The sequence below is a fragment of the Macaca nemestrina genome, chromosome 18, assembly GCF_043159975.1.
Source record: "Macaca nemestrina isolate mMacNem1 chromosome 18, mMacNem.hap1, whole genome shotgun sequence".
Classification (NCBI taxonomy): Eukaryota; Metazoa; Chordata; class Mammalia; order Primates; family Cercopithecidae; genus Macaca; species Macaca nemestrina.
The window spans coordinates 77285592-77313263 of NC_092142.1; the positions used below are offsets into that span (position 1 = coordinate 77285592).

The window sequence follows — 27672 nt, forward strand, 5'->3', positions numbered from 1 at the left end:
CCTGCCAAAGGGTTGGGATTACAGGTGTCAGCTACTGTGCCGGGCCCTAAGGTAATCCTAATTTTAAGTAACTGGTAACTCACAAGTTTTTTAAACACTCTGCAGTTCAGAGAAAACATGTTTGTAGTAGGTAGCCAGTTTATACCCTGTATAAGACTGTGTTATTAGCAAATCCCTCAATGTGTTGACCAAGAGTGGGTGGGAATCCTGGAGACAGAATCTGTTGAAGGTGTTTTTTTTTTTTTTTCTAAGTACAGTTGTAGATTTACAAAGTAATTGAGTATATAGTAAATAGGGTCCTGTGTACCCACTGATCCCAATTGAGCGTATAGTACATAGACTCCTGTGTACCCACTGATCCCAGTTGAGTATATAGTACATAGACTCCTGTGTACCCACTGATCCCAGTTGAGTATATAGTACATAGACTCCTGTGTACCCACTGATCCCAGTTGAGTATATAGTACATAGACTCCTGTGTACCCAGTGATCCCAATTGACAATATAGTACATAGAGTCCTGTGTACCCACTGATCCCAATTGAGCGTATAGTACATAGACTCCTGTGTACCCACTGATCCCAGTTGAGTATATAGTACATAGACTCCTGTGTACCCACTGATCCCAGTTGAGTATATAGTACATAGACTCCTGTGTACCCACTGATCCCAGTTGAGTATATAGTACATAGACTCCTGTGTACCCACTGATCCCAGTTGAGTATATAGTACATAGACTCCTGTGTACCCACTGATCCCAGTTGAGTATATAGTACATAGAGTCCTGTGTACCCACTGATCCCAATTGAGCGTATAGTACATAGACTCCTGTGTACCCACTGATCCCCGGCCCTGCCCTTGGCATGAGGGTATTATTACCATCTTGCAGTAGTGTGGCACATTTGTTACAATTAATAAACCAGTATTGATACATTATTAACTAGTGTATAGTTTACATGAGGGGCCACTTCTTGTGTTGTACATTCTATGGGTTTGTTAAATGCATAATGACCGGTATCTACCATTCCAATTTCATATGGCATAGTTTAACCCCACTAAAAGTCCCTTGAAAGTTTTTTTAAAAGTACTGTTTGGCCATGTCCTCATTTCCCCAGCAAAGTCCTTATGAGAATTTAGGCTCTTTAGACTGGAGGATCTCAGTGCTCAGAACGAGATATCCCTGTATTCCAAGGTGCCTCCAGCAAGTATAATTGAATCTTGAAGCTAGAGTTTCTTGGCTGTCATATTTCCCTTTTGTTTCTGCCATGAAGGAGCGGAGACCCATGTGACCTCAGTAGAAGAACTGGTGTAGAAGCGCCCTGTCTGTTCCTGGCAGTGCCTGTCCTGCTAACCTTCGTGTCTCTTGCTGGGGTCTTCATCAGTAAGAGACCTCACAAGATGCTTTATCAGGTCACCTGGCAACCAAGCTGATGAGGATAGCAGTTTGTTTTGTTCTTTTAAAACATATATAAAACTGTTTTTATCAAACACGACAGATCAAAAAGCCTTCTGGAAAGGAGAGATGCTGACTGATTTCGGCAGTGTCTTTTGCATTCACGTGGTATACTCATTACTATTACTATGAATTTATCACATGCCAACTGTTAAAAAAATTAATTTTGTGAATGAAAGCAGCATGCAAATTTACTATCATATTCGGCAACCGAATTTTTATCACTTGCCTGATGCTGCCTGGTGAGCAGGTGGAAATGTAGGCACCAGCACCCTCATGGATTCCCAGCTCCTGAGAGTTTGAATAGTGTGTGAAATCCGTAGACACAAGGTTATTGTTTTCCCCAGTCATAAAGTGTGCAATTTTATCCCTGCAAAATTGTCTTTTTTTTGTTTTGTTTTGTTTTGTTTTTGCCCTTTGAGGGACAAAATGTCTTTATGTTAAATTGTTTTATTATTGTTACCTTAATGGAGTTAAGGGCACCTAAAATATTCTTACAGAAAGAGATTCTGTAGTTTCCACAAGTAACCAGATAATTTTTCATGGCAGAGAATTATTTTTTTCAATGCCTATTGTCCCTTGAATCTTTGGGGGGAGTTAGAGATAGGAAAATACCATCATCTACCATAAATTCAGTTGATAAATAGAAATGGTGAGAAATCCAGGTTGTGCTCTGTCATAATTTAAGCCTAATACGTGATTGTCTACATACTTACAAGTTATCGCCTTTTTATTCCTTCTTTTTCTGTTTTGTTCTTCCATTTTTATGTTTTGCTATGCCATTCATTGTATTTTTGTTTCTTTTTATAAAAATTATACAGAGTTTAAAATTAGTCAGGTATGTCTATTAAATTTTTACATAAAAAGTTAAAGCAGCCCTCAGCATCAACTGTTTCTTCATTTCTAACTGATGTAGCGAATTCAGTTGGTCTTTGTATATGTAGCTTTAAGTAATTGCATGTAAACTGTTACTTCTTGATTTTCTAGTCTTAAATATTATCTGTAGGTTTTTCAATAAGAAGGAAATTTAGCTTTTTTCTACTTTTATGTGCCATGATGATATACGTCTTTTTCTGCATCATCAATATAGTGATATCAAAAATAATGATTTTTAAAAAGACGGTTTGTTTAAATTGTTAGAAATAAGTAAATGTATGCACCACTTTGCCATGTAGCATATGAAGATTATTTTTCTTTCTTGCACCTTTTATTTTCCCTGGAGTTAATACTCCTTTTTTTTTTTTTTTTTTTTTTTTAGAAATTTGCTTAGTTTTTGATGTACCTATCACTCATTCTACGTCAAACTTTCGTGTGATTGTCTAAATCTCAGTTTCTTTTATTGGAAAAAAAATCTTCCGTGGAGCATGTATACCTTCTGCAGTTTGGGGTTGTTGTCCTCTGTGCTTGGTGCACAGGAATAGTTGGTGATGTTCTCTTTACAACTGCCCTCACATTATATCCCGGAAAGTTCACTTACCTGTAACCTGAGTTTGAGCTTCTCTTCCACATCTCCTGTATTGGTTTGCTTATTGTTTTGTGTGAGCATGTCTCCTAGTAGCTTTCTGAAAAAGGATGATGGAGTGTGTGTGTGTGTGTGTGTGTGTATTGCAGGTTTCAAAATGTTTGTGTTTCACCCTCATTTTATTCATTGTTAGGGACAGATTTACAGATTCAAAATCAATTTTTCTTCAGAATTTTAAATTCTATTTTGTGGCTTTCTGTGTTGCTCTCAGGAAGTACAAACCCTTGTGACCCCTGTTGTCTTTCATTTCTCTCTGCTTCTGTCTTGGGAGTACCACAGGAGGCATATCATCAACCCCTTACTGCTATCCAAATAGGAGACTGTTCCCTTGTGAGAGAATTTTAGGCCTTCAGATCCTAGACTTCCCAGATGGTCTCATAATTATTTTTATATTCTATTTATCTCTGTCTTTTGTGTTACTTTCAGGGATAGTTCTTCTAGGCTTTCTGTGGACTTTTTTTTCCTTTGTTACATTTTTAATTTCTGAACTTTTTTTGTGGGGGGTGGTTGCTGTTTCCTTTTCGTTTAATAACATTGTATTCTCGTTTCATGGATGACATGACTCTTTTATTGCTCTCATGTTAATTGTTTTAATTTTTATTCTCTCTATGGCTTCTATCTTCTCAAAATTGTTTTCATTTGTTTTGGTCATTGTGTTTGATGGTAGTGTTTTTTTTTTTTTTTTGAGATGGAGTCTGACTCTGTCATCTAGGCTGGAGTTCAGTGGTGTGATCTTGGCTCACTGCACCTCAACCTCCCAGGTTCAAGCAATTCTCCTGCCTTAGCCTCCCAAGTCGCTGGGACTACAGGTGTGTGTCACCATGCCAAACTAATTTTTTTTTTTTTTTTGTATTTTTAGTAGAGATGGAGGCCAGACTGGTCTTGAACTCCTGACCTCAGGTGATCTTTCTGTCTCAGCCTCCCAATGTGCTAGGATTACATGCATGAGCCACCACACCTGGCCTGTTGATAAAGTCTTTCCCCAAATGTTCTGATCTGTGGATGTCTGTTTCTATGTAAGAGTAGAATTCAAAATTACTGCTGCCAACTCTTAGCATATGGCCACGGCCAGTTAACTGTGGACTCCTCTGAAGGATGATCTGGCTGGACTATTTCTTGGGAAAACCACTGTGTTTGAATGTTCGCATGTTTCCTGTTGGTAGGACAAATATCCCAGAGGAGGATCTTTTCATATTCTGCTTGGGGAGGGTGTAGCTGTGACTGCTAGAGTTCTAGAGCCAAGTGAGGGGAGAGTGCTGAGTCTTTGCATTCGGTAGGTAAATACTGATAAAGTCTGTGGTTTCAGTATCATGCCACTGTTCTCACCTGTCTATGTTCTCTTCAGATAATACGCTTTTGTCATTTTTCTGGAGATAGGAAGTGATGGTACCCTGTTGGGCTGAGTGGGGAGGGATTCTCCAGGTGTACATAGCTGACACACAGGTTTCTAAAAGGTGGTCTTTCGCCCCCATTTTCAGAAGTACCAGGTTCCACAGTTGCTGAACCTTTGCTGGCTCTCTGATAGGAATTGTGTTACTTCTCAGCTGTCCCCATGGCTAGCTTAAGATTCAGCTCTCTTGAATCTCTTAAGTCACTTCCTAGTTGTCCATCAGCTTTCCAGCATCCAACTTTAATTTTTTTTTTCTTTTTTAATAGAGATGAGGTCTCATTTTGTTGCCCAGGCTGGTCTCACTGTAATTCCTGGGCTCAAGTTACCCTCTTGCCTTGGCCTCCCAAACTGCTGGGATTATAGGCATGAATCGCTGTGCCTGGCCTCAACTTTAAATTTTTATATTGAATAATCTTTGATTTGTATCGTCGTGTTGTTTTATAGCAGTTACTGCTATTTTAGTGAGATTTGGGATGAAAATTTTAAAAAATGAATATGTGTAATCCACCACGTTTGTTCCTTTTCTTTTTATGTTACTTATTCTTTTAAGCTTGTCTTAGATGTGAGTGATATGTTTTATTTTGCTGGGAGAACAATTTGGGAAAATTTCAGCAGAAAACCATAAGTTTCTTCGTGTGTGTGTACCTAGGGCTCTGAATCACTGTTGTCACTTAGGGAGTGGACAGGAAGTGATGCTGAGATAAGTCTGGATGGGATAGGTGGGCAACACTCAGGAGAAACCTCCTGGGAAAGGTGAGCAAGGGCACACAGGTGAGACATAGCACAGAGTAGGGAAACCTCCATGGGTGGCAGGCCAGTGTTCCTGAGGAATGTGCGCATGTTCGAGGCCAAATAGATGAGTCTCTATTGGGTTTGGCCTCTCCATAATCCAGAGGAATATTCATGGAAAGTTAACAGGGCATGGTGGTGCACACCTGTCATTCTAGCACAATGGGAGGCTGAGATGAAAGGGTTGCTTGACTTACAGGAGTTCAAGATCAGCCTCGGCAACATAGTAAGACCTTATCTCTACTTAAGAAAAAAGACCAGCCTCGGCAACATAGTAAGACCTTATCTCTACTTAAAAAAAAAAAAAAAAAAAAAAAAAACCAGCTTCGGCAACATAGTATGACCTTATCTCTACTTTAAAAAAAAAAAAAATGCTGGGCCTGGTGGTGCTCACCAGCTACCAGCTACTTGGGAGGCTGAGGCAGTAGAATTGCTTGAGCCTGGGAGATCAAGGCTACAGTGAGCTGCGACTGTGCCATTGCACTCTAGTTCAGGCAGCAGAATGAGACCATGTCTCAAAAGAATGTTAAAGGAGAAATACAGACTATTGAAAAAGGAAGGCTGAATGCTTTATCAGAAAAGTGGATTTGGAGGGGACCTTTCGGGGTCTTTTAGTCAGGGTACATAAGTGTCAGCTGCTACAACAAACAACTTGAAACATCTCAATATCTTCATACAACGAAGACTGATTTGTTCCTTTCATTGTGTATCCAGTGTGAAGTGGCAGGAAGGTTCCTCCTTCCCAGCTACTCAGGAAGGCAGACTGAAGGGGACTCCACTATCTTGGAGCTACACTCTAAAACAAATGGCCTCCAAAGTCAAGGACTCTGTAACAAAGGATGAAGCAGCTCTTTATTTTTATTTTTTGAGATGGAGTCTCGCTTTGTCACCCAGGCTGGAGTGCAGTGGCGCGATCTCGACTTGCTGCAAGCTCCGCCTCTGGGGTTCACGCCATTCTCCTGTCTCAGCCTCCTGAGTAGCTGGGACTACAGGCTCCAGACACTGCGCCCGGCTAATTTTTTAGTATTTTTAGTAGAGACGGGGTTTCACCGTGTTAGCCAGGATGGTCTCGATCTCCTGACCTCGTGATCCACCCGTCTCGGCCTCCCAAGAAGCAGCATTTTTTATGGGCAGATTTGGAAGTGGCGTTTGTTGCTTCTATCAACATTCCACTGGCCAGAGTGAGTCCCTGGCCCCTGTCTAATTATGAGGGAGGCTGAGATGTGAGAAGCACGTGGGTGTTGGGAGAGCACTAAAGATCTCTAGCCGAGAAGCATGACCTCCAGCCAAGTAAGACAGGGAAACCCAGAAAAATGAGTCATTCACAGAACTTCTGGCATCAGAATCTGATTCCCAGGCATGCTTTCCACCAAACCCATAGGCATTTGCACCCCAGGGATAGCACCATTACTACCAAAAATTGCAGGTTTGAAAGGGTACCTAAAAACAAGTCAGCAGCTTGTCCCATTCCACCATCATCCTGCTGTCAACACTGAGGTGTCAGAGTAGCAGTAGAGCCACATATTTCTTAGTGAGGGGGCCTAGATGAACCTTTTTGTGCTCGAGGATCTGAGTTCATTTCATGAAACTGAGGCAGCTTCTTGGAGTTACAAACTCACCTTGAGATGGGCCGTGCAGATGATGAGAAAGATATTTTGGCACATATAAAAAACTGCTCAGCACAGCTGGTGTTTGTATTTCCTGTGACGTGAACCATGCCCATCCAGTGGGCCACACAACGTTCCCACTGCCTTGTTGGCTTGTTTTTCTTTTGTTTTCTTTTCAACATGAGCCTCATGAGACAACATGACGACATGAGACAATTGACAACACGAGAATTGACTGACAAAGAATTGACTGAAAAGAATGCAAGATTGCAGGAGGCAAGAATGCAGGATGCAAGATTGTGCAATGGCACCATGACTCTGTTTGCCTTCTGGGTGTCCTCTGTGTGCTCTCAGCAGTGTTCCCGATGTGGAGGATCTTCTTCTGTGTGTGTGCCCTCTGCTGTTGCAAGTTGCCTGTCACCCATGATGCTGTGCTGATTGAGCAAACTAATCCATAACTCACCGCCACGTTCCTCAGCTACTTGCTTCTAGGCACTTTAAACGGTCGGTGCACAGGTCCTCATTTTTCTCAGGCTTCCATTTCCATATTAATTATCCATCAATCACTGATGGCCAGCTGTCAACAGGCACCATTTTTGGTGGGACCTGAAGATGTATATCCCTTGTTTTCAGATTCTTTGTCTCTCATCATGTAACAGGATGCTCTGAGCTGGTTCTTAATGCTTCTGGAGGTAGCCCCCTTGGGTCTTCATTATGGCAAATCTAGTGCAGGTGCTGAGAGGAGGTAAATCTTTAAAGGGACAGGATTTGGAAACGTGGCTTCATGGACAGCGTTTTAGTATATTTCTGTATATTTAGCACATTTGTGTATGGATATACACCCAGCTAGGGACCTCTTTAATGGTCATTCATTTGGGAGATGACCTTTGGTTCCTAAACTTTGGTGGACATGCCAAGGGATAAAGGAGTAACTTGCTGTCAGTTCTTTGTCATTCAGCTGTTTTAATATTAATATGATGCCAGTTTGGCCTTGAAAAGTTTCCCTTTTGCTGAGAAATTATTATGATGGTGACAATGATGACTATTCCATTGACCCTCGGTTGGAGGAATGCAGTCTAAATGTAGTTGCATCATTTTCTTTCTTCGTTTGCCTTCCTCCCTTGCTCTTTTTCTGCCCCTCATGCCTGCTTCTTCCTCCCACATCACCCCACCTTTTTTTTTTCTCCCCACCATCAAGAAATGTTCCAGAACTCCATTATTCTTCCTCACCACGGTCAAGTATATCATCCTAAGGGCAGAGGGTGAAGGTGCGTAATTAGTGCGTTTTACCAGAGTGAGCATTGTCCTCAGGCAGGTGCAGGGGAGAATGGCTGGTATTTATGAATGAATGGCAGCATTTTGATAGGATGATGAATAAATATGCTGGGCTCAGAGAACTCCGAGTGATAAGCATTTCTTTGTGGTCTGGTAAGTGATGACACCCACCGCTTAATTTCTTTAAAATCTGCATTTGTCAATTTTGTGTTTTTTTATTTGAAAGGTATTTGCTTAAATAAATAGGCTATATAAATCTAGCTCCCAATGTCCATTTTCAAATGATTTCCAGCAAGGAAGGTGGAATTACCACAAGGAACCTGTTCTTTTATGTTTCTGCTTAGGTGACTGGGTCTATACCAGGCTTTATTTAAAGGAACATAGGAAATGCCATTTACCTTTACCATGAATGGGAATCTTTGCCTGTGACTCTATCACGTGAATTAGTAGAGCTTGGCTATTATTCCCCTACTTCGGTAGATACCAACTGCACAGAAGGGAACCGCACTTTCAGTGAGTACCTATGTGCTGGGCACTTAGCTGGTTTTTACACACATACCTCATTTGAAGGGAAGGAATTGACTGAAAAGAATTCTGCATTCCAGCTTCCCAACTCAATTGCCATTTGGCCTTGATAAATCTATGCTTTCTCACTTTTTCCTTATTTAAAATTAGAGAAAAGTGCATCAAGCTCTTGCTAATGTGTCAGGCCTTCCTAAGATGTCTGAAGAAGTTAATTTGGTGAACATGGGCTTCAGGGTCAGACTACTAGTGTTCCAGTCTCAATACTATCACTTCCTTGCTGCGGGAACTCTGGAAAGTCACTTAACTTCTCTGAGCAAGCTTCCATTTTTCCGGGTGAAAGAGGGAGTTAATCATAGTCCCCATTTGATAAGATCGGTGTAGAAAGTACAGTGCTTCATGGACCTAAAGTACCTGGGAGATTGTCCTGGATATCATTAACTTATAAAGTTGACTGTGGTTATTGGTACAACTAGCATGACTGTCAAATCAGTCAGGTGGCTGAGGAGCAGTACGTGGGGGTGTACAGAGTGCAGGCCTCAGAGCCGCAGACCTTCTGCTCAATCTCCAGCAAGCTAACCTCTCTGGACAACATATTCCTCATCTGTAAAAGGGAGACTTCAGTCTTATTTGGCAAAAGTCACAATTACTTTTGCACCAAAGTAATAGAATTAAGTAAAATAAGGCTGGACATGCTGGCTGATACCTTTAATCCCAGCACTTTGCGAGGCTAAGGTGGGCAGATTACTTGAGCCCATGAGTTGGTGACCAGCCTGAGCACCATGGCAAAACCCCATCTCTACCAAAAACAAACAAACAAAAAACATTTAGTCGATGTAATGGCACACCTGTAGTCCCAGCTACTCGGGAGGCTGAGGTGGGAGGATTGACTGAGCCTGGGAAATCAAGGCTGCAGTGAGCTGTGATCCTGTCTCTGCACCTCAGTCTGGGTGGCAGAGCAAGACCCTGTCTCAAAAAAAAAAAAAAAAAAAAAAAAGAAAAAGAAAATAATGCATGGGAAGTCCCTTATACAGTTCTTGATGTGGGTAGACACTCAGTGAAATGAACATTAATACTGTTCTTAATTCTGAAAACAGGGCCATTTGAATGCTCACTTTGATCTTTTTTAAAGGAAAAATTTGAGGCATTTGAGACATGCCTTTTGCTTACTTGCTTGGATTGGTTTGATCAACTTTGTTGCGGTCTAATTTATGTACAGTAAATTGCATCCATTTAAATACACAATTCAATGAGTTTTGACAGATGCACATACCCATGAAACCACCACCAAAATTAAAAAAAAATAGAACATTTCCATCATCTTAAAAAGATTTCAAATGCCACTTCTGTGGTGTATGACTCTGTGAATCCAGACAGCCCCCGCTCTAGGAAAACCCGGGTCTGTTTGCTGTCACTATTGATCAATTTGCATTTTCTAGAATTTTAGATAAGTGAAGCTTTAATAGTACTTGTTCTGCATCTGGTTTCTTTCACTCCACATAATGACCTTGGGATGTGCCCCTGCTGCTGCCTGTGTCAGTGGCTCACTGATCCTCATTGGTGAGTACTATTCCATTGCGTGGAGAAACCACATTTAAAAAAATACCTAATTACCTGCTGATAGACATTTGGGTTGTTTCCAGTTTTTAGCTGTTTTGTAAATGGATACTACTGTGAACAAAGCCAGCGTGAATATTCATGCACTGGTCTTTGTGTGGACATATATCGGTTTTATCTTGGGATAATGCTCTGGAGTGGAATGGGGAGGGTGGTCCGTCCTTATAGGGCTATGTTTAACTTTGTGAGAGGTTGGCAAATATTTCCCTAAACTGGTCATCCCATTTTACATTCTTGCCAACAGTGTTTAAGGCTACACTTCCTCTATGTACTTAATAATACTTGATATTATCAGTCTTTTAAATTTTCTGTTTGAGTACATAGTGGTGTTTTGTTGTATTATTTTTTAATTGTGAAATATGTGACTAATGATGAGTAACGATGTTGAACGTGAAAACTATGCTTATTGGTCATATCTGTTATTTTATTACTTTTTTTTTTGAGATGGAGTCTCGCTCTGTTGCCCAGTCTGGAGGGCAGTGGTGTGATGTTGGCTTACTGCAACCTCTGTCTCCTGGGTTCAAGTGATTCTCCTGCCTCAGTCTTCCAAGTAGCTGGTGTTACAGAAGCGTGCCACTACACCTGGCTAATTTTTGTATTGTTTTATTTTACTTTTTTAGTAGAGACAGGGTTTCACCATGTTGGTCAGGCTGGTCTCGACTCCTGAACTCAGGTGATCTGCCTGCCATGGCCTCCCGAAGTGCTGGGATTACAGGCATGAACCATCGCGCCGGGCGGTTATATCTCTTTTTTGCATTTTTGTGGGAGTGGGGGTAATAGGTTTATTGAGATACAATTCATATACCACACAGTTTCATTTTTAGTGTATTGACAGGTGTGCAGTCATCACAATCAAGCCATAGCTTCTTTTAAACTTTGTCTTCCTTCTCTTTTTAATCATCCCCTTCCCCCACCCCTCAATTCTCTTTCTATCCTTCAAATGTCAGTGTCCCCCACAATTCTTTTGTTGACCCTTTCTCTCTTAGGCCAATACTCCTTGCCCTGTATATCATCCCCATTCCCAAGATTTCAGTCATCAAATCCATTCCAATCTGACTCCTGTATCCGTATGTCCAGTTCCAAGTATCTGTCCCTGGTATTGGTCCCAGGTTATTCGCACCTCATATGTCTTTGGCCCAGCACTCTTGGCAGCTCATGAAGTCCGGCTGTTACCCCCACAATGTCCCCCTACACATCATTCGTGTCCCTCCCTGACATCCCCACCTCTTGCATGTTCCTGAGCCTTTTAGGGGTGTTGCATCTTTCTGACCTTCCCAGTCTCAAGCCCAAGGCGACACTTGATAAATATTCATCTAATAAATAAATGAACTTGTATTCTCCAAATTGCTTGAAAATATGCTTCACTTTTATCTTTTTTAGAAATTAATTGCATTACTATCTTATTAAAGGTCAAGAAAAATAATTCTTACCGCAGTTCATGAGACTGCTAAACAGTGGCCCTGGCAACTTCTGATTATAATTTTAGAAATATTTCTAACCTCTGGCCTTTTTTCTTATCTCTACTTAAAGCTTTTCTGGAAGGAATTCAATTTCCGCCTTCCTTAATGTTCCTTAAATGTTGTACATATCTTAAAAGTGGATTCCCCATAAAACAATATGGATTATGGTCTTACTCTGTTTAATGGTATGAAAGCTCGCCTGAAAGGACAAGAATAAGACTCTTAAAATCGTGCCTAAGTTTTAAAGGAATATAAAACTTTCTCTTTAAAAATATACCTTTCTGCTTTCATCCCCTAACCCACAAAGCTCAAGTCTAGTTTAATTCAGACTTGGAAATGGTTCTTTTATTATTGCTCCCTGCAATGGGAACAGAGCTGAGGCTCCCAGGGTCTAGAGACATGAAAATACCTTTGCTTCTGGGCCATAGCTGTGTTTCTTCTTAACAAGGCAGAAGCCCAAAAGAGACTTCATGTACTGTGACTGTAATAAAGAGGGTTGTAAGTAGAGAAGCTGGAATTTGAAAGGTTATGTACAACTCAAGCTGCCTCTGTAACGTCCCTTATATCCAGGAAAGAGTGGCAAAGAGCCATCCCAGCAGATAGCTTGAGGGTGGGGTAGGGGGATAGGTTGTTGGTGATAGGGAATAAGAGGAAACGGATCATAGAGGCAAAGAGTTCAATTCATGTACTGATACGGCGTTTATTTTATTTTAGTTTTTTGAGACAGGGTGTCTGTTGCTCAGGCTGGATGGAGTGCAGTGGTGCAATCTGAGCTCACTGCAACCTCTGCCTCCTGAGCTCAGGCAGTCCTCCTGCCTCAGCCCCTAGAGTAGCTGGGACTAGAGGCACCTGCCACTACTCCCAGTTAATTAATATATTTTTTGTAGAGATGGGCTTTCCCTGTGTTGCCCAGGCTGGTCTCTAACTCCTGAGCTCAAGCGATCCACCTGCCTCTGCCTCCCAAAGTGCTAGGATTACAGGCATAAGCCACAGTGCCAGGCCCTGATGTGATGTTTAAATTCAGAAATTGGGAAGGATGGTCACGTAGCTATAACCAAAATACAAGAGCAAAAGAAAGACTTGTATCTGTTGTTAGTGAGTTTGTGTGGTGATAATACATTAATGGAGGCAATAGAGAGTTGGAAATCAGGGTGGTTTCCAACTAGCCCAACAGAGGAGAAAAGAGGAAGCCTGAACGAGGGCCACATTGCAGATAGAGGCTGCTGTATTGGTCGGCTCAGGCTACCGTAACAAAATATCACAGGCTGGATGACTTGAACAACAAAAATGTATTTTCTCATCGTTCTAGAGCCTAGAATTCCAAGGTCAAGGTGCCAGCACAGTTGCTTTGTTCTGAGGTCTCCCTCCTCGGCTTGCAGACAGCGGCCTTCTAACTGTGTTCTCACATGACCCCCCACTGTGTGCACGCATCCCTGGTTTCTTTACCTGTGTCCAGGTGTCCTCTTCTTTGAAGGACATGAGTCACATTGCACTAGGACCTTCCCTGATGGCCTCATTTTTTATGTAATCACCTCTGTAAAGGCTGTGCCTCCAAATACAGTCACATTCTGAAGTAGTAGGGGTTAGGTTTTCAGCATATGAATTTTGGGGAAAAGAATCCAGCTAATAACAGTTAAAGATGAGACTATAACAAATACCACTGCCTAATGTTTGCCTGGGGATACTGTGTTTCTCATAGACCATCAGCATCCTTATCTCACTTAATCTCTGCCCCACAGTTTAGGAGAAGCCAGGAGGAGGTCCTAGTCAGCTGATAGGAGATTACATGGCCCTGATTGTCTTGTCTGGTGCTGCAGGCCATCTTCACAGCCTTGCCACATCCCTTCCCATTTATCCATGGGGTGGCTTGAGCCCTAATGGTGCACCCTTCCAACAATCCTTCATCCTTCCCAGACCTTTCATCAGCCAACCGAAATTTGCAATTGTTTCAGTGATTGAAATTATGCTTGGAGTGCAGGCGTCATGGATGAAATAGCAATGCCTTGGGGTGACGAATTCAGTGTAGAAATAATTCTAGCAAGACCAATGATTGGAAAACAATGACTCTCAACTTTGAGCTATATTGATTTTGTATTTCTGGGCTCGGCTTTTGACTCACAGTCTCATTCCCCAGAAATAATCCCTGTTAACATATTTTGGTTTGTGGCACGGAAGTTCTTTCTCTTCTGTAAATTACCTAATGCCCATACAATACAGATGCCTGCATTTGTACACTTCTAAGTCAAATAGCATTGTACTGTGTATTATTCTCTAGTAACCTGCTTTTTATTGAACTTAATGATAAATTGTAAACATTTGACCATGTCAGTAAGGTTTCTTACCATGATCTGCAACAGCTAGGCAATATTCTATCATATGGGTATACCATAATTTTCTCAATCCACAATCTCATCAGAGTCCCCATAGTTGCCTGATACGTCTCCATCAGTTGTGAGGTATGTTTCAAATGATTTATTACTAGAAATTCTTAGCAGAAGTTTGTAAATTTACTCAAACTACTTTATTGATATATAACACAGATACCACATACTTTGCCCGTTCAAAATGTGCAATTCAGTGCTTTCAGTATATTCAGAGTGATGCAGCTTTCCCCACAGTCAAGTTTAGAATGTTTTCATTTTCCCAGAAAGAAACCCTTGGCTGGCATCCTTTTCCCCACTTGCTTTTTTCTCCATCCCCAACCTCTGTCCCAGCCCCAGGCAAACACTCATCTACTTTCTGTCTTTATATAGATTTGCCTATTCTAGACCTCTCGTATAAATAAATCAGATACTTTTTGGCCTTTTGAGAGCTAAGTGTCTCAATCCTTTCACTTAGCATCATGTTTTCAAGGGTCATCCATGTTGTAGCATGTATCAGTACTTCCTTTTTCAGGGTGGAATAATGTTCCATTATATGTATATACCACATTTCATCTATCCATTCAGTTCATGGACAGGTGGGCTGGTTCCACGTTTTGGCTGTTGTCAGTAATGCTGCCACGTACACTTGTTTACACACTTGTTTTTTTTTGGAGACAGAGTCTCACTCTGTCACCCAGGCTGGAGTGCAGTGGCGTGATCGCAGCTCACTGCAAGCTCCACTTTCCGGGTTCACATCATTCTCCTGCCTCAGCCTCCCGAGTAGCTGGGACTACAGGCGCCCGCCACCATGTCTGGCTAATTTTGTTTTTGTATTTTTAGTAGAGATGGGGTTTCACTGTTTTAGCTGGGATTGTCTTGATCTCCTGACCTTGTGATCCGCCCGCCTCGGCCTCCCAAAGTGCTGGGATTACAGGCATGAACCACCGTGCCCAGCCTACACATTTTTGTGTGGATATAGGTCTTCCTTTTTTGGGGTATGCACCTAGGAGTGCAGTTTCTGGATCACAAGGAACTCCTTGTTTAACCTTTTGAGGAGCCACCAGACTATTCTCCACAGCAGCTGCACCCATCTACATTCTAACCAGCAGTGTATGAAGGTCTCCACATCTTCACCAACACTCGCTGTCATTTGTCTTCTTAGTCTTGCCATTGTATTGGGTATGAAGCAGTATTGCATTGTGGTTTTGATTTGAATTTTCCTGATGGCTAAGGATATTGAACATCTCTACGTGTGATTATTGGATGGATGGTTTTCTTCAGCGGTTATCAGGTCACCCCTGTAATCATGCCCACCTCGTTTTCTTACAGTGCATTGTGTGCTTTTAGGTACATGCCAAGAGCTTACAGAGATCCTCGTGGTTCAGAGGAAACATTCACGTCCCCAACAGACACTCCCAGATTACAATACAGAGAGGCTAAATTATAGCCCATATCACTTTTCCTTTAAGTCCCTTCACTTTTTTTCTGCTACAGGAGTTTGAGAATAATAATTCTGCAGAAAAAAGTACCCATTGTCTGGCAGTTGTGTAAGGTAGAAAGCAGGGATGCCCAGCTGCATTGGTTTAGCCAGAACTGTGGCCATAAAACCTGCCTAGCCCCCCCGGCATGGGGTGAGGGGGGATATCATATAAGCTTCAGGTGGGGCAGAAGGGTTGTGTGCCCCTGTGCCGGCAGGAATATTCAGGAAGCCAACTGCCTCTGCTTTTACTCTAAATATTTAACATTCATTGATGGCACGGATCTTGACTAAGCGAAGCAGGTGCTGGCTCTAAATTGCACATAGCTCCTGAATATCAGCCCTGCTTGGCTGTGCATGTGTTTTTTGTTAGTTTTTGAGACAAAGTCTCACTCTGTCACCCAGGCTGGAATGCAGTGGCATGATGTTGGCTCACTGGAACCCCTGCCTCCCAGGTTCAAGCGATTCTCCTGCCCCAGGCTCCCCAGTCTCTGGGATTACAGACGTGTGCCACCAGGCCCAGCTAATTTTTATATTTTTTACTGGAGAAAACGAGGTTTCACCATGTTGGCCAGGCTGGTCTCGAACTCCTGACCTCAGGTGATGTGCCCTGCTCAGCCTCCGAAAGTGCTGGGATTATAGGCACTGAGCCACCATGCACAGCAGTATGTTTGCTTTTCTTAAAACCTAGACCCAGAGTCGAACACTGGAATGTCTGATGGTAGCAGTTCGTCAAGTGGGCTTCGGAGTCAGCAAGACAGTAGAGAGTGGTGGAGACTGTGGTGTACAGGAGGGTCTCAAGGAAGAGCTGCAACTCTGCCTACCCGATTGTGAAAATGTCAGCATATATAGGCCAGACGTTGGCTTCTCTGTCTTCATTTTTCACAGGAGCCAGAAGTTTGAATGTGCAATATGGAATCTTAGAAATAAAAAGTGTTACATAACTGTATTTTGTTTCCTTTCTCCGCTGTAACAAATTTTCTCAACATTAGTGACTGAGAACCACACAAAAAGTTACACTTCACAGTTTTGGAAGTCAGTGGTCCAAAATAGGTCTCAGTGGGCTAAAATTAATGTGTCAGCAGGACGCCATTTCTTTCTCTGGGCTCTAGGAGACAGCCCACTTCCTTATTGTTGGCAGCTTCCAGGGACTGCCCAAATCCTTTGGCTCATGGCCCCTTCCTCTGTCTTCAAAGCCAGGGATGACTGCTCAAGTGCTTCTCAAACTGCTCTGTCCCTGATTCTCTCTCTCCTGCTTCTAAGGAACCTTGTGACTTCAGGGAGCCTACCCTGATAATCCGGGATAATCTCCCCATGGAAAGGTCAGCCAATGAGCAGCCTTAATACCATCTACAACCTTAATTACCTTTTGCTATGTAGCATAACATATTTACAGATTTCAGGGATTAGTGCATGAACATCCTGGGGCAGAGGGTATTCCACATATAGCAGTACCCATAATGTGTATGCTTCTTAAAGAATGCATGAGTCTTAAATGTATTCTGCGTCCTTCGAGTGTATAGCAGATTTAGATCTATCCTTCTGGATCGGTGGTTGATTGAATATTGGCTCTACAAAGGAATACGATAGGAATGTAGAGATAAGATCAATCATAGCACTAGTTTATAGCTTATTTTATTCTTTAATGATTTTTAAACATTTCTCTCACTTACTTAAAAAGAAGTCTTAGAAATTAACTGGAATGGGTAATTTATTCCTGTTTCTTTTGTAAAATAATGGCACTTTGTAACTCAGATTTTTGTATGAGGAATAAATAAGATACTGTCTGTTTGCCTTTCATCTTTCTTTCTGTGGTCCAGCCAGCCAGCTAACTATGCATTCCTTTTCCTGCCTTTTCATCACAACACCTATCTTAGCAACTCTTCATTGCTACTTTGCAAAGAGGATTTGAGATTGTTTATGGAGGGCCCCATGTATATTACTACAATAGAAAAAGACACAGGTGAGCCTATTAGGATTAAGGGAAAATCAAGTAAATCGAGAGGTAAAGCACTGTCCAGAAATAGTGGCCAGAAGCTATGAACAGATGCCACAGCTGGGCTGGAGAGTTATCTGTGAGCCTTCTAGGGGTGCAAGCTAAGAGAAAGACAGTGAGTTCACCAAATCTATCGATTAATAGAAATCATCCAGCAGTAGTGACACTATTCAATGTTCAATACATAGCACCTTTCTGTCCCTCCTCCTCTTGCCAACTGGAATAGGGTTAGTAAGCCAAAGGCTCTCTGAAATAACCCTTAGCTATATTCTTGGTATTTACCAAGGAATTTACCAATATGCAAAGACTTGGGGATAATTACTATTACCTTTGCCCTTATCTACAGTAATATTATGAAGATTAGAAATGCAACTCTCTGTCTTCAAGAATTGTAGTCTGTGGCTCACCTTGGAGAAGAACTTTAAGAGCTTAAGTGAGCAGGCTCACCTGACTTTGCTCAGAGCCACATCACCTGCAGGCAGGATCCGCAAGGTCAGCAGTTAGCGTCAAGTTGCACAGCCTGGGTTTGGGTGGCGTTCGCTTTACCCTTGCCCTTGATGTGGTGCCGCGTTGTCAGGATTCTCGTAAAATTCCTGGGTGATGGCTTCTTCTTTTCTCTTTATTTCCTTAAGTGAACATCTGTCTAATTGTTCACCTCCATCGCTTTAGTGCTTTCCTCATGCTTTCTCTCTTTCCAGACAATAAACTTTATTTTCTTCATAAGAATTCAGTCTACGCAAGGGTATTAGGCAGCTTGTTTGCACCTTTTAATTCCTGGATGTTTTCCAGAAGGGCTCTTTGCAGTAGTTCCAATGGGTTCATCTGTGAATCAGGGAAGACACTGCAGCTTTGTGTTTGGGTTTTTATCAGTTACCTTCTGTTTGTAAACATCTGTTTGGAAATGTTTGCTGGTGCCCACCCCAGTGCCCCCCACCCCCACCAGAAATAAAGGGATGAATCTCTTTTTGCTTGGCAGAGGGAGAAGACAGTGTCTTCTGATGTGCTTAAGTTTTTTTTTTTTTTTTCCCGTCAGGTGCATAGGTATGTGACTGAAACCCATAGACTTTGTACATATTGTCAAATGACTTCCCAGAGGGACTCAGGCACTTTATTTCATTAATGGCGATGAAGCCCGTTAATCCACTCATTACCGCGGTTTAATTTTGATGCTGGTTTTTGATGATGTATTGAAAAACTGTATAAACTGGCAATTACAACTGGAAAACGTTTCTAGTTTAGAAGAGACCCTTATTTTTCATATGCTTAGAAATATCCCGCAAACCACTTTTTAAGGCTTTTTATCACATTTTACTCTTAATCTTTCTGAATTCCTTATTACATTTTTCCTGATAAATACTTGGATTTTGTTTTGTGGTCCAATGTAAGAATATTCTTAAAATAGGTAAACTATTATGTTTGTCATTATATTCTCTCATTCTGTTAAATTTTGTTTTCTATTTTTCATGTTTATGGGTTTTTCTAGATGGCCTGTCTTAAAAACTTTTTGGTATTTTTGATTAAATTTTCACATATCTTCTAAAATAGAGATGACAGCCAGGTGCGGTAGGGCATGCCTGTAATCCCAGCACTTTCGGAGGCCACGGTGAGGAGATAACCTTAGGTCAGGAGTTCAAGACCAGCATGGGCAACACGGTGAAGCTCCGTCTCTACTAAAAATACAAAAATCATCCGGGAGTGGTGGTGCATGTCTGTAGTCACAGCTACTTGGAGGCTGAGGCAGGAGAATTGCTTAAACCTGGGAGGTAGAGGTTGCCGTGAGCTGAGATGGAACCACTGCACTTCAGCCTAGGTGACAGACCAAGACTCTGTCTCAAAAGAAAAGAAAAGTAGAGAGGATAGTATAATGAGGCTCCTGTTTGCCAGTCACCCTATACTAACTAACAGCAAACTGCTTTTCTCTCTTGAGTAATTGCTCCTGTGTGTGTGTCTGTATATACAAAAATATGTATGTATACATATATGTATGTATATAGATAAAAATGTATATATGAGACCAGGCGCAGTGGCTCACGCCTGTAATCCCAGCACTTTGGGAGGCCGAGATGGGCAGATCACGAGTTCAGGAGATCGAGACCATCCTGACTAACACGGTGAAACCCTGTCTCTACTAAAAATACAAAAAATTAGCCGGGCGTGGTGGCGGGCGCCTGTAGTCCCAGCTACTCAGGAGACTGAGGCAGGAGAATCGCTTGAGGAGACATGGCGGATGACGTAGACCAGCAGCAAACTATCAACACTTTAGAGGAGCCCCTGGATCTCATCAGGCTTAGCCTCGACAAGCGAATTGATGTGAAAATGAGAAATGGCCGAGAGCTTCGAGGCAGACTACATGCTTATGATCAACATTTACATATGATCTTGGGAGATGTGGAAGAAACTGTGACTACTGTACAAATTAAGAAACATAAGAAGAGATATATAAATCAACAAAACAGAATATTCCAATGCTCTTTGACCGGAGAGATGGCGTTGTCCTGGTTGCCCCTCCACTGAGAGTTGACTGAAACAAAGAATTTGTCCGGTATGGAAAACAGGAGACTTTGTACAGTGGCTTCTCTAAATGTACAAGACATTCAGAAGAAACACCTGTACACGTTTGGATATTAAGAAATAATTCCAGGGATTATTCCACTCCTGAAATGACTTGATTTGCAGATAACTCACAACTTCTTAAGCTAAACAGTATTTTCATTTTTCTCAAGCTCTTCCAATAAATATGACCACCAAGATGCAGAAATTAAAAAAAAAAAAAAAAGAATCGCTTGAACCGGGAAGGTGGAGGTTGCAGTGAGCCGAGATCACGCCACTGCACTCCAGCTTGGGCAACAGAACCGAGACTCCATCTCAAAAATAATAATAATAATAAAATAAATAAAAGTGCATATATGTATATTCGTGTGAATCATATACACATATATAAAATATATGTAACATATACATATATAACACATTTCTTTTTGTAGTGTATGTGTACCTTGATTTGTTTCACATACTCAAAATACTCAACTTGTTTAAAATAAGAGCACAACCTGTTTAAGTAGTAGAGATTCAAAGTGCTTAATTTTCCTGTGTATTTGTGGACCCGTGAGAAAATCTAAGTCCCTAGGCAGGAAGGAAGGAGATAATGACACATCTCTAGTCTGTTGTAAGTCGCCTACCCTAGACCTCCTCTCCAGTGCTCTGAATGTGGCAGAGGTAGGTGTGGGGCAGTGGGACAGAGAGGTGCGCTTTGAAAGGCTATCACATGGAAACAAAAGTTCTGGCTGGGCATGGTGGCTCACGCCTGCAATCCCAGCACTTTGGGGAGGCCAAGGCGAGTGGATTACTAGGTCAGCAGTTGAAGATCAGCCTGGTCAGCATGGTGAAACCCCGTCTCTACTAAAAAGAGAAAAAATTAGCCAGGCATAGTGGCATGAGCCTGTAATCCCAGCGACTCTGGAGGCTGAGGCAGGAGAATTGCTTGAATCTGGGAGGTGGAGGTTGCAGTGAGCCAAGATTGCACCATTGCACTCCAGCCTGGGTGACAGAGCAAGAATCCCATCTAAAAAAAAAAAAAAAAACAAAAACTGAAACAAAAGTTGCAATGCATGATATGTTATAAATGGCCATTCCTAAATGTCACCTACCTTTTTATGGCCATGTATAACTTTGCCTCAATACTACTTGGATTTGCTGAAATCCATTTATTAAATTACAGGGATGGATTTCTAGAAGGCCCAGGCAGGGGTGCTGGCCAGGATACACCAGGCATAGATTCTCCTTTCTCATGAGCCTTCACGGCCCCTAGTTTGAATCTTTGAGTCACTGCAGTAAAGTTCCTGATGTTTGACAGGACTTCTTATGAAGGGGGTCATGTGAGTTGCTAGCTGGGTTCTCTAGATGGTGGTATCATGCCAGCATGGGAGCCACTAGCAGAGAGAACATGCTAGGTTCCATTGAGACCTGACTTTGAGAATAGCACGAGTACTTACCTTTCTCAGTACCACACAAACACACTCCAGAATGCAAAGGAACCTGCACTTCGCCATCTTGCTCCTCCCTGTATAGCCGCTTCTCTTTCCAGTAGTGTTTGTGTTTTGGTTCATTCATTCAATGTGGTCAGGAGGCTGGCTTGGTCCCTTCAATCTGTAACCTTCCTGCAACACTATCTTGGTGATGTTATAACCTTGATTTCGAAGGATAGAATTGGTCATAGTCAGAGAAAACGTGGTCTGGGACACATTTGTGGACTGTTTATTCTGTGCTAAACATTTTCATATCATTAATGTTCAAAACAGCTTTGTGGGGTTGGAGATAGGATTATCATTGTTATGATTGTTATTATCAATACTAGCTTTGATTATTGATCGCTTCCACATGCCAGGCATAGTGCTGGGTGCTGTATGTTTATTATCCAATTTATTGCTTGCTGCACTCTTGTTGGGTATCTGTAATTACTCCCATTTCACCGGATCTCTGGGTGTTTGGTAAATTAATCACCCAGCATCCAAAGAGCTAACCAGTAGCACAGCTGGGATACAAATTCGGTTAGGCTGACTTCTCTGCCGTTTTCTTGGCTAAGCGGTGGACACATTGAGTAGGAGAAGGCCAGTTACTCCTCTTTGTCAACGATACACCTGGGGACCTGTTCCTGGAGAAGTGGAGTTGTGCATTAGGCCTGGGTAGAACACACATACGTGTACCATATGCATGAGAACTTTCTCATCTTGCTGCATACACTTAGAACTAGTTCTTTGTTTTTTTTAAAAAAAAAATCCTGCACCGGATAAAATTTTGAATAATACAGAGAAATCTAATTGTCAAGTATCTTCTAAACACACATTAATCAACAATTCTCCTACCGAAAGATAACCTCTTGTATTTACCAAAAAAAAGAAAAAAAAATGCTGTCACCAGTAGTAAATTCATTCATTTCATTCATGTGTGTTTTACACTCATTCACATACAAAATGTATCTATTTGATTAAATTTAAACTCTGCTAATGCTTTTCTTGGTTGCACAATAACATAGTCACTTTTGTAAATAAAAGAATTATAGCCAGGTGCGGTGTCTCACACCTGTAATCCCAGCACTTTGGCAGGCTGAGGTGGGCAGATCACTTGAGGTCAGGAGTTCGAGACCAGCCTGGCCAACATGGTGAGACCCTATCTCTTCTAAAAATACAAAAATTGGCTGGGTGTGGCGTCACATGCCTGTAATCCCAGCTACTCAGGAGGCTGAGGCCGGAGGTGGAGGTTGCATTGAGCCAAGATAGTGCCACTGTACTCCAGACTGAGCAACAGAGCAAGACTCTGTGTCAAAAAACAAATTTATATATATATGTGTGTGTGTGTGTGTGTGTGTGTGTATGAATTATAGTTGGAGATACACAAATGAGGAGGGAAAAATAGTTCCATATGTCAGGAACAATCACTGAATTTTGTGTAGTTCTTCCTGACTTTTTAAAATTCAAATATATTTATATTTCATAAAGTTGAAGTTACATTGTGGTCTGATTTTTTTTTTTGCCTGGCATATTGTGGCCATGTTTCTATGTCAATACATACTCTTTGGCAGTGCGATTGTACTGATTTTACATTATAGCTTCATAACTTACTAAATTAATCCCGTGTTGCTGGGCACAGATTCTGTTTTCCATTTTTTCCGTCATGAGCAACGTTACTGGTTTACTTGGGCTAAATAAGAAGTTTAAATGCAAATAGATAATTCTTCTTGAGAAAGCTTATTCCCGTATGTACTCTTTCTCCAGCAGTGTCTGAGTGTCTATACCTTCCTATACCTTCACCATATCGTGTATTTATCATTTTATAGTGACTTCTTTTACTTGCTAGGTGAGCTTGTATCTCAATTTCATTGATAAAAGAAGTCCTGGGTTTGCTTGGCAATTTGTTCCAATATTCTTTGCAGTTTTAAAGAAGATCTGAACAAAAAGTTTTAGCATTTTACATAAAAACCTTTAAAGCTCTTGGGCTAATTAGTAATGTAGCATCTGCAAATTAAGTTTTTTTTCTGCTGTGCTTAATTCTTATTAAAACACTAATCACTGGGGCACCCAAATTGCTATAAGGAGAACATTTAGAAAACATACAAAGGATTGGTAGTTGGTACTTAGGAAATCGATGAAACACCTTTTCTTTTTTAATCTATCTCGGAGCTGAAAGATAAAAAGACTTAAAATGAGTTAGAATATGAGTTTTTCAGCATCTTATAGCTTATGTGTTAAAGCAAGATTGAAAAAACGTAATTAACATACTAAATTTTTCAAAAGCTGCAGAGATACCAGGAACATTTTAAAAAAAGTAACTTAAATTTTCATTGCGGAAATCAACAGCAACAAAAACACAACCTTTTACGAGACAACGAGAGATGTGTGTGAGAGGCCCTGATTTAAAGAAGCTCATAATTCGATGTGAGAAACAGATGAGGCATGGTGCCGTGCGGATCCTGGGACGAACAGCGAAGACTTCCTGGGAGAGGTGACTATGGGCTTCATTGTGCTTTGACACAGCAACAACATGATGAATGAGTTTTGTGATTGGAAGATTGTTAGTTTTCTGTGGAGGGAACAACACTCATCTTGCAAATTTGCCTTCACTGTTCAATCATTAGAAAATAATTTTAAATGAGCTTAGTAGTTCTCAGAATTTTGAATTTCAGGAAACAATAAACTTTCTAAAAAGAAAACAAAAAGGAGGATACCAGTTTAGGCTTGCCAAAAAGATTTTCCCCCAAAAGAAAAACACATTAAAAACAACAGAAATCAACAAAAGCTAACACTACGCCCCCATCAACAATCAACATTACTTTCTAAAAGCAAGGGCATTTTGACACCAGACATTGTGAGGACATTCACCTACTCTAAGGGACAGCCATTTCCCTGGTGTTTTGTTAATTTTTATTTTAAACTAATTTTAGACTCACATAGAAGGTGGAGAAATAGACTGGGCACAGGGGCTCACGCCTGTAATCGCAGCACTTTGGGAGGCCAAGGCAGGTCGATCCCTTGAGACCAGGAGTTCAAGACCAGCCTGGTCAGATGGTGAAACCCTATCCCTACTAAAAATGTAAAAATTAGCCTGGCATGGTGGCGGCACACACCTGTAATCCCAGATACTTGGGAGGCTGAGACATGAGAATCACTTGAACCTGGGAGGTGGAGACTGCAGTGAACCGAGATCTTGCCACTGCACTCCAGCCTGAGTGACAGAGTGAGACTCCGTCTAGAAAAAAAAAAAAAAGAGTTGCAGAAGTATCTATAGTTCACAGTACCTCTACTGTCTTCTAATTTTGGCAGTTTACCTAGTCATGCTATAATAATCAAAACTAGAAAATAGACATTGGTACTAAATATTAACTATACTGTGTTACTCAAATTTCACCACTAACGCAGGGTCATCTTTTTATTCCAGGGTCTAGTCCAGGATGCCACATTATATTTACTTGTTGTATCTCCTTGGTGCCTTTAGTCCTTTTTTTTTTTTTTTTTTAAAGACAGGTCTCACTCTGTCACCCAAGCTGGAGTACGATCATGGCTTACTGCAGCCTCCACCTCCTAGGCTCAAGCAGTACTCCCACCTCAGTCTCCTGAGTAGCTGGGACTACAGGCATGTACCACCATGCCTGACTAATTTTTGTATTTGTTTTGATCAAGACGGAGTTTCTTCATGTTGCACAGGCTGGTGTCGAACTGCTGGGCTCGAGAAAGCCATCTGCCTCAGCTTCCCAAAGTGCTGGGATTACAGGCCTGAGCCACTGCACCTGGCTTGGAGCCTTCAATCTTTGATAGTTGCTCACTTACTTCCTTTTTTTTCCTGAGCTTGAGGCTTTGATTTGTCCGATATTTTCTCATCATTGCACTGAGTGCAAGCATTTTTTGGCAAGAACATTATAAAAATGATGCAGTGTCTTTCTTAGTGTATTACCTCAGGTGGAACATAATGTTGATCTGTCTTATCCCTGGTAATGTTAACGTTGATCGCTTGGTTAAGGTGATGTCTGCTGAGTTTTTCCAATGTAATGTTATTCATTTTTCCTTTGAAATTCATTATTATTTGAAGGGAGATGTTTTGAGATTATGCTTAGCAGCCTGGTTTTCCTTAAACTTTCACCTGCTGGCTTTCCATTGTTGAATCTCGCCTGCAGCAGTGTTTGCTGTGGTGCTTGACTAGTGGTAACTATGTATTTCTCTTACTCTTTTTACACTCACTAATTGGAAGTCTTTTGAAGAAAGAGCTATCCCTTCTCCCCCATTTCTTTCTTTTCTTTTTGTTGAGACAAAGTTTCTTGTTACCCAGGCTGGAGTGCAATGGTGTGATCTTGGCTCCCTGCAACCTCTGCCTCCCGTGTTCAGTTGATTCTCCTGTCTCAGCCTCCAGAGTAGCTGAGATACACAGGTCCACGCCTCCATGCCCACCTAATTTTTGTATTTTTTGTAGAGATGGGGTTTCACCATGTTGACCAGGCAGGTCTCTAACTCCTCATCTCAGGTGATCCTGTCACCTTGGGCTCCCAAAGTGTTGGGATTACAGGCTTGAGCCACAGCACCCAGCCCCTACTTCGTTGATTTCTGATTCAGTTACTTTATATGAGCATAGATTCACAGGTATTTCTCTTATGTTTTTGATTCATTAATACCTCCATTTATTCTGTTGCTGAAACCATTCCAGCTTTGTCTGGTTGGCTTCTAGGAAGGACGCTGTTTTAATGGAGTGATTTTTTTCTTCTCACTGCATCCTTCCTCACTCCCCACTTTTTATGTCCTGTTGCCACAGGCTGCTGAGAACTTGGTTTTGAACAGTTGAAGGTCTGCTGTTAGCCTAGGGAATGGTACTGAACTCGTGGGAGCATGTTAGTGTCAGATGTGTGCCTCGTCCCTCTTGACTGTAGAAAGAACAAGAGAGGAGACACAGCAAAGTAGTGATGTGAAGTAGGGTATGTGAAGTAGGATAAAGAAAAAAATAGTTGAGGCATGGTAGCTCAAGCCTGTAATCCCAGCACTTTGGCAGGCCAATGAGGTTGGATCACCTGATGTCAGGAGTTCAAGACCAGCCTCACCAACACGGTGAAACCCCATCTCCATTAAAAATACAAAAATTAGCCAGGCGTGGTGGCGGGCATCTGTAGTCCCAGGTACTCAGGAGGCTGAGGCAGCAGAATTGCCTGAACTCGGGAGGTGGAGGTTGCAGTGAGCCGAGATGGCACCACTGTGTTCCAGCCTGGGCAATGGAGCAAGCCTCTATCCACACCCCACCCCGCAAAAAAGACAAGAAAAAATCTTGATTCTTGTAGAAGAGGCATTTATTTCTTTTAGGGTTGGATGGGGCTTGGAGGGTTTCCAGGAAACAGCCTCAACCTAAAAAGAATAGACACAGTTCATGAAGAACTTACTGTGTGTCCAGTAGATAAATATATCACCAGCATTATCTTCTGTAATCATCTCACAATCTTACGAAGGAGATACTAATATTTTGGTTGCAAAGATGAGGGAAGTGAGGTTCCGAAGTTCCTAAATGCATAAAGGAGGTGGTAGTGTCAGAATGGCATCCTGCTCAGATGGTTGCCTGTGACTATGCCCAGAGGAAGATCTGGTTCCTCCCGCAGCGTTAGTCAATATCCAAGTCTTCAGTTCCATGGGTAGGGGAGAAGGCTTTCTATCTTTTCTCTAATGACAGTGGTACCCACACCTATATTCCACCACAAAATCTTTTTTATCTAGTATTAGGAAAAAATTCCTTTCCATCCAGTGGTCACTCTGTGTGTGTGTGTGTGTTCACCGTGCTATGTGAATTGTGGCTTTAAATGTATTCCCGTCAATTCCATATATTTTTAAAATGTTGCTTTTAGAGTGTGTGCAAGTTTGGGGAGTTTTTGAGGGCTTTTTTTTTTTTTTTTTTTTTTTTTGAGACAGGGTCTTAATCTGTCACTCAGGGTGGAGTGCAGTGGCGTGATAATGGCCTACTCCATCCCCAAACTCCCAAGCTCAAGTGATCCTCCCACCTCAACCCCCCAGGTAGCTGGGACCACAGGTGCACACCACCACTTCCAACTAATTAAAAAAAGAATTGTAGTGAGAGTCTCACTAAGTTTCCCAGGCTGTTCTTGAACTCCTGTGCTCAAGTGATCTTCCCACCTTGGCCTGCCAAAGTGCTGGGAATACAGGTGTGAGCCACTGTTCCAGGCC

General features: G+C 41.7%; 1 protein-coding gene and 1 pseudogene across 20 annotated transcripts in view; both read left to right on the forward strand.

The window, feature by feature from the left end:
• LOC105491228 (WW domain containing oxidoreductase) overlaps nucleotides 1–27672 on the forward strand; it is a 1122875-nt gene that overhangs the window by 245374 nt on the left and 849829 nt on the right. The window lies entirely within an intron of this gene.
• LOC139359921 (U6 snRNA-associated Sm-like protein LSm3 pseudogene) lies at nucleotides 2740–21056 on the forward strand (annotated as a pseudogene).